The sequence below is a fragment of the Scyliorhinus torazame genome, chromosome 4 (assembly GCF_047496885.1).
Source record: "Scyliorhinus torazame isolate Kashiwa2021f chromosome 4, sScyTor2.1, whole genome shotgun sequence".
NCBI classification, from domain to species: Eukaryota; Metazoa; Chordata; class Chondrichthyes; order Carcharhiniformes; family Scyliorhinidae; genus Scyliorhinus; species Scyliorhinus torazame.
Window position 1 is genome coordinate 302614868 of NC_092710.1, and position 5000 is coordinate 302619867.

At 57.2% G+C, this 5000-nt stretch overlaps 7 non-coding genes across 7 annotated transcripts in view; all 7 read left to right on the forward strand.

The window, feature by feature from the left end:
• Positions 1 to 113, forward strand: part of LOC140414204 (5S ribosomal RNA) — a 119-nt gene extending 6 nt beyond the window's left edge. Inside the window, exon 1 of the ribosomal RNA XR_011943346.1 lies at positions 1 to 113. This exon is cut by the window's left edge and continues 6 nt beyond it. This is a non-coding gene — a ribosomal RNA (5S ribosomal RNA).
• Positions 114 to 803: 690 nt separating this feature from the next.
• LOC140414571 (5S ribosomal RNA) lies at positions 804 to 922 on the forward strand. Its single transcript, XR_011943709.1, has one exon. It is a non-coding gene; the product is annotated as a 5S ribosomal RNA (ribosomal RNA).
• Positions 923 to 1616: 694 nt separating this feature from the next.
• On the forward strand, positions 1617 to 1735 carry LOC140414216 (5S ribosomal RNA). Its single transcript, XR_011943358.1, has one exon. It is a non-coding gene; the product is annotated as a 5S ribosomal RNA (ribosomal RNA).
• A 690-nt stretch (positions 1736 to 2425) lies between these two features.
• On the forward strand, positions 2426 to 2544 carry LOC140414228 (5S ribosomal RNA). Its single transcript, XR_011943369.1, has one exon. It is a non-coding gene; the product is annotated as a 5S ribosomal RNA (ribosomal RNA).
• A 690-nt stretch (positions 2545 to 3234) lies between these two features.
• Positions 3235 to 3353, forward strand: LOC140414572 (5S ribosomal RNA). The gene has a single exon (XR_011943710.1). It is a non-coding gene; the product is annotated as a 5S ribosomal RNA (ribosomal RNA).
• Positions 3354 to 4047: 694 nt separating this feature from the next.
• On the forward strand, positions 4048 to 4166 carry LOC140414239 (5S ribosomal RNA). Its single transcript, XR_011943380.1, has one exon. It is a non-coding gene; the product is annotated as a 5S ribosomal RNA (ribosomal RNA).
• Positions 4167 to 4856: 690 nt separating this feature from the next.
• On the forward strand, positions 4857 to 4975 carry LOC140414250 (5S ribosomal RNA). Its single transcript, XR_011943391.1, has one exon. It is a non-coding gene; the product is annotated as a 5S ribosomal RNA (ribosomal RNA).
• The last annotated feature ends 25 nt before the right edge of the window (positions 4976 to 5000 follow it).

The window sequence follows — 5000 nt, forward strand, 5'->3', positions numbered from 1 at the left end:
GGCCATACTAGTCTGAAAACGCCCGATCTCGTCTGATCTCGGAAGCTAAGCAGACTCAGGCCTGGTTAGTACTTGGATGGGAGACCGCCTGGGAATACCAGGTGCAGTAGGCTTTTGCGGCCAGCAGTGACTGCTCACGCCAAGCACTCTCCACACCAGAGGCAGGCCAACCTTTTGCTGCTCTCTGCGTCCTCGCCATTCCTCCCAACACTTGCCTGCGGGCTCAACTCAGGCAGGCGGCTTGGTCGGGCCATTCAGCTGCTGCAGCTTTGCCGGGCCTTTGCAACGCAGCACGGTTGGGTGCCTTGGCGTGCTGCACTTTGATGGGCCCGCCAGCTGGCCCGTGTGGCCGCAAGCCAGTGTGTCGGCAGGACGTTCTCCTAGCCTGAAGGCGCCGCATGAATGCAAGTTGTGGCATTGGGGCTGGTGTGGAAAGCGAAGGAAGAGAGAGCTGGCTTGCATTGCCTGCCTGACCCTTGTGCTGGCTGTGCTGAGAGAAGTGCGCAGCGTTGCAATGTGGAAAGGCAGCAGCGTGCAGGCGGCAGGCTGGTGTGAGGTGGGCGGGGCTTGCAGTTTTCCTTGGGGAGGTGGAGAAGAAAAAAGAGAGCTAGGTGGGGACGGCATGAAGGGGAGCGAGTATCAGGCATATAGGCTAGAATTAGCAGGAGAAGGAGAGAAAGAGGAGGAGAAGTAGAAGTAGAAGTAGAAAAAGAGAGAGAAAAAATTGAAAACAACCGGAAAGAAGAAGTGGCGAGGGTGCTAGGGTGGCCAGCTTGAATAGGCGAGAAGACGGTGCTGCAGATGCCTACGGCCATACTAGTCTGAAAACGCCCAATCTCGTCTGATCTCGGAAGCTAAGCAGACTCAGGCCTGGTTAGTACTTGGATGGGAGACCGCCTGGGAATACCAGGTGCAGTAGGCTTTTGCGGCCAGCAGTGACTGCTCACGCCAAGCACTCTCCACACCAGAGGCAGGCCAACCTTTTGCTGCTCTCTGCGTCCTCGCCATTCCTCCCAACACTTGCCTGCGGGCTCAACTCAGGCAGGCGGCTTGGTCGGGCCATTCAGCTGCTGCAGCTTTGCCGGGCCTTTGCAACGCAGCACGGTTGTGTGCCTTGGCGTGCTGCACTTTGATGGGCACGCCAGCTGGCCCGTGTGGCCGCAAGCCAGTGTGTCGGCAGGACGTTCTCTCTCCTAGCCTGAAGGCGCCGCATGAATGCAAGTTGTGGCATTGGGGCTGGTGTGGAAAGCGAAGGAAGAGAGAGCTGGCTTGCATTGCCTGCCTGACCCTTGTGCTGGCTGTGCTGAGAGAAGTGCGCAGCGTTGCAATGTGGAAAGGCAGCAGCGTGCAGGCGGCAGGCTGGTGTGAGGTAGGCGGGGCTTGCAGTTTTCCTTGAGGAGGTGGAGAAGAAAAAAGAGAGCTCGGTGGGGATGGCATGAAGGGGAGCGAGTATCAGGCATATAGGCTAGAATTAGCAGGAGAAGGAGAGAAAGAGGAGGAGAAGTAGAAGTAGAAGTAGAAAAAGAGAGAGAAAAAATTGAAAACAACCGGAAAGAAGAAGTGGCGAGGGTGCTAGGGTGGCCAGCTTGAATAGGCGAGAAGACGGTGCTGCAGATGCCTACGGCCATACTAGTCTGAAAACGCCCGATCTCGTCTGATCTCGGAAGCTAAGCAGACTCAGGCCTGGTTAGTACTTGGATGGGAGACCGCCTGGGAATACCAGGTGCAGTAGGCTTTTGCGGCCAGCAGTGACTGCTCACGCCAAGCACTCTCCACACCAGAGGCAGGCCAACCTTTTGCTGCTCTCTGCGTCCTCGCCATTCCTCCCAACACTTGCCTGCGGGCTCAACTCAGGCAGGCGGCTTGGTCGGGCCATTCAGCTGCTGCAGCTTTGCCGGGCCTTTGCAACGCAGCACGGTTGGGTGCCTTGGCGTGCTGCACTTTGATGGGCCCGCCAGCTGGCCCGTGTGGCCGCAAGCCAGTGTGTCGGCAGGACGTTCTCCTAGCCTGAAGGCGCCGCATGAATGCAAGTTGTGGCATTGGGGCTGGTGTGGAAAGCGAAGGAAGAGAGAGCTGGCTTGCATTGCCTGCCTGACCCTTGTGCTGGCTGTGCTGAGAGAAGTGCGCAGCGTTGCAATGTGGAAAGGCAGCAGCGTGCAGGCGGCAGGCTGGTGTGAGGTGGGCGGGGCTTGCAGTTTTCCTTGGGGAGGTGGAGAAGAAAAAAGAGAGCTAGGTGGGGACGGCATGAAGGGGAGCGAGTATCAGGCATATAGGCTAGAATTAGCAGGAGAAGGAGAGAAAGAGGAGGAGAAGTAGAAGTAGAAGTAGAAAAAGAGAGAGAAAAAATTGAAAACAACCGGAAAGAAGAAGTGGCGAGGGTGCTAGGGTGGCCAGCTTGAATAGGCGAGAAGACGGTGCTGCAGATGCCTACGGCCATACTAGTCTGAAAACGCCCGATCTCGTCTGATCTCGGAAGCTAAGCAGACTCAGGCCTGGTTAGTACTTGGATGGGAGACCGCCTGGGAATACCAGGTGCAGTAGGCTTTTGCGGCCAGCAGTGACTGCTCACGCCAAGCACTCTCCACACCAGAGGCAGGCCAACCTTTTGCTGCTCTCTGCGTCCTCGCCATTCCTCCCAACACTTGCCTGCGGGCTCAACTCAGGCAGGCGGCTTGGTCGGGCCATTCAGCTGCTGCAGCTTTGCCGGGCCTTTGCAACGCAGCACGGTTGGGTGCCTTGGCGTGCTGCACTTTGATGGGCCCGCCAGCTGGCCCGTGTGGCCGCAAGCCAGTGTGTCGGCAGGACGTTCTCCTAGCCTGAAGGCGCCGCATGAATGCAAGTTGTGGCATTGGGGCTGGTGTGGAAAGCGAAGGAAGAGAGAGCTGGCTTGCATTGCCTGCCTGACCCTTGTGCTGGCTGTGCTGAGAGAAGTGCGCAGCGTTGCAATGTGGAAAGGCAGCAGCGTGCAGGCGGCAGGCTGGTGTGAGGTGGGCGGGGCTTGCAGTTTTCCTTGGGGAGGTGGAGAAGAAAAAAGAGAGCTAGGTGGGGACGGCATGAAGGGGAGCGAGTATCAGGCATATAGGCTAGAATTAGCAGGAGAAGGAGAGAAAGAGGAGGAGAAGTAGAAGTAGAAGTAGAAAAAGAGAGAGAAAAAATTGAAAACAACCGGAAAGAAGAAGTGGCGAGGGTGCTAGGGTGGCCAGCTTGAATAGGCGAGAAGACGGTGCTGCAGATGCCTACGGCCATACTAGTCTGAAAACGCCCAATCTCGTCTGATCTCGGAAGCTAAGCAGACTCAGGCCTGGTTAGTACTTGGATGGGAGACCGCCTGGGAATACCAGGTGCAGTAGGCTTTTGCGGCCAGCAGTGACTGCTCACGCCAAGCACTCTCCACACCAGAGGCAGGCCAACCTTTTGCTGCTCTCTGCGTCCTCGCCATTCCTCCCAACACTTGCCTGCGGGCTCAACTCAGGCAGGCGGCTTGGTCGGGCCATTCAGCTGCTGCAGCTTTGCCGGGCCTTTGCAACGCAGCACGGTTGTGTGCCTTGGCGTGCTGCACTTTGATGGGCACGCCAGCTGGCCCGTGTGGCCGCAAGCCAGTGTGTCGGCAGGACGTTCTCTCTCCTAGCCTGAAGGCGCCGCATGAATGCAAGTTGTGGCATTGGGGCTGGTGTGGAAAGCGAAGGAAGAGAGAGCTGGCTTGCATTGCCTGCCTGACCCTTGTGCTGGCTGTGCTGAGAGAAGTGCGCAGCGTTGCAATGTGGAAAGGCAGCAGCGTGCAGGCGGCAGGCTGGTGTGAGGTAGGCGGGGCTTGCAGTTTTCCTTGAGGAGGTGGAGAAGAAAAAAGAGAGCTCGGTGGGGATGGCATGAAGGGGAGCGAGTATCAGGCATATAGGCTAGAATTAGCAGGAGAAGGAGAGAAAGAGGAGGAGAAGTAGAAGTAGAAGTAGAAAAAGAGAGAGAAAAAATTGAAAACAACCGGAAAGAAGAAGTGGCGAGGGTGCTAGGGTGGCCAGCTTGAATAGGCGAGAAGACGGTGCTGCAGATGCCTACGGCCATACTAGTCTGAAAACGCCCGATCTCGTCTGATCTCGGAAGCTAAGCAGACTCAGGCCTGGTTAGTACTTGGATGGGAGACCGCCTGGGAATACCAGGTGCAGTAGGCTTTTGCGGCCAGCAGTGACTGCTCACGCCAAGCACTCTCCACACCAGAGGCAGGCCAACCTTTTGCTGCTCTCTGCGTCCTCGCCATTCCTCCCAACACTTGCCTGCGGGCTCAACTCAGGCAGGCGGCTTGGTCGGGCCATTCAGCTGCTGCAGCTTTGCCGGGCCTTTGCAACGCAGCACGGTTGGGTGCCTTGGCGTGCTGCACTTTGATGGGCCCGCCAGCTGGCCCGTGTGGCCGCAAGCCAGTGTGTCGGCAGGACGTTCTCCTAGCCTGAAGGCGCCGCATGAATGCAAGTTGTGGCATTGGGGCTGGTGTGGAAAGCGAAGGAAGAGAGAGCTGGCTTGCATTGCCTGCCTGACCCTTGTGCTGGCTGTGCTGAGAGAAGTGCGCAGCGTTGCAATGTGGAAAGGCAGCAGCGTGCAGGCGGCAGGCTGGTGTGAGGTGGGCGGGGCTTGCAGTTTTCCTTGGGGAGGTGGAGAAGAAAAAAGAGAGCTAGGTGGGGACGGCATGAAGGGGAGCGAGTATCAGGCATATAGGCTAGAATTAGCAGGAGAAGGAGAGAAAGAGGAGGAGAAGTAGAAGTAGAAGTAGAAAAAGAGAGAGAAAAAATTGAAAACAACCGGAAAGAAGAAGTGGCGAGGGTGCTAGGGTGGCCAGCTTGAATAGGCGAGAAGACGGTGCTGCAGATGCCTACGGCCATACTAGTCTGAAAACGCCCGATCTCGTCTGATCTCGGAAGCTAAGCAGACTCAGGCCTGGTTAGTACTTGGATGGGAGACCGCCTGGGAATACCAGGTGCAGTAGGCTTTTGCGGCCAGCAGTGACTGCTCAC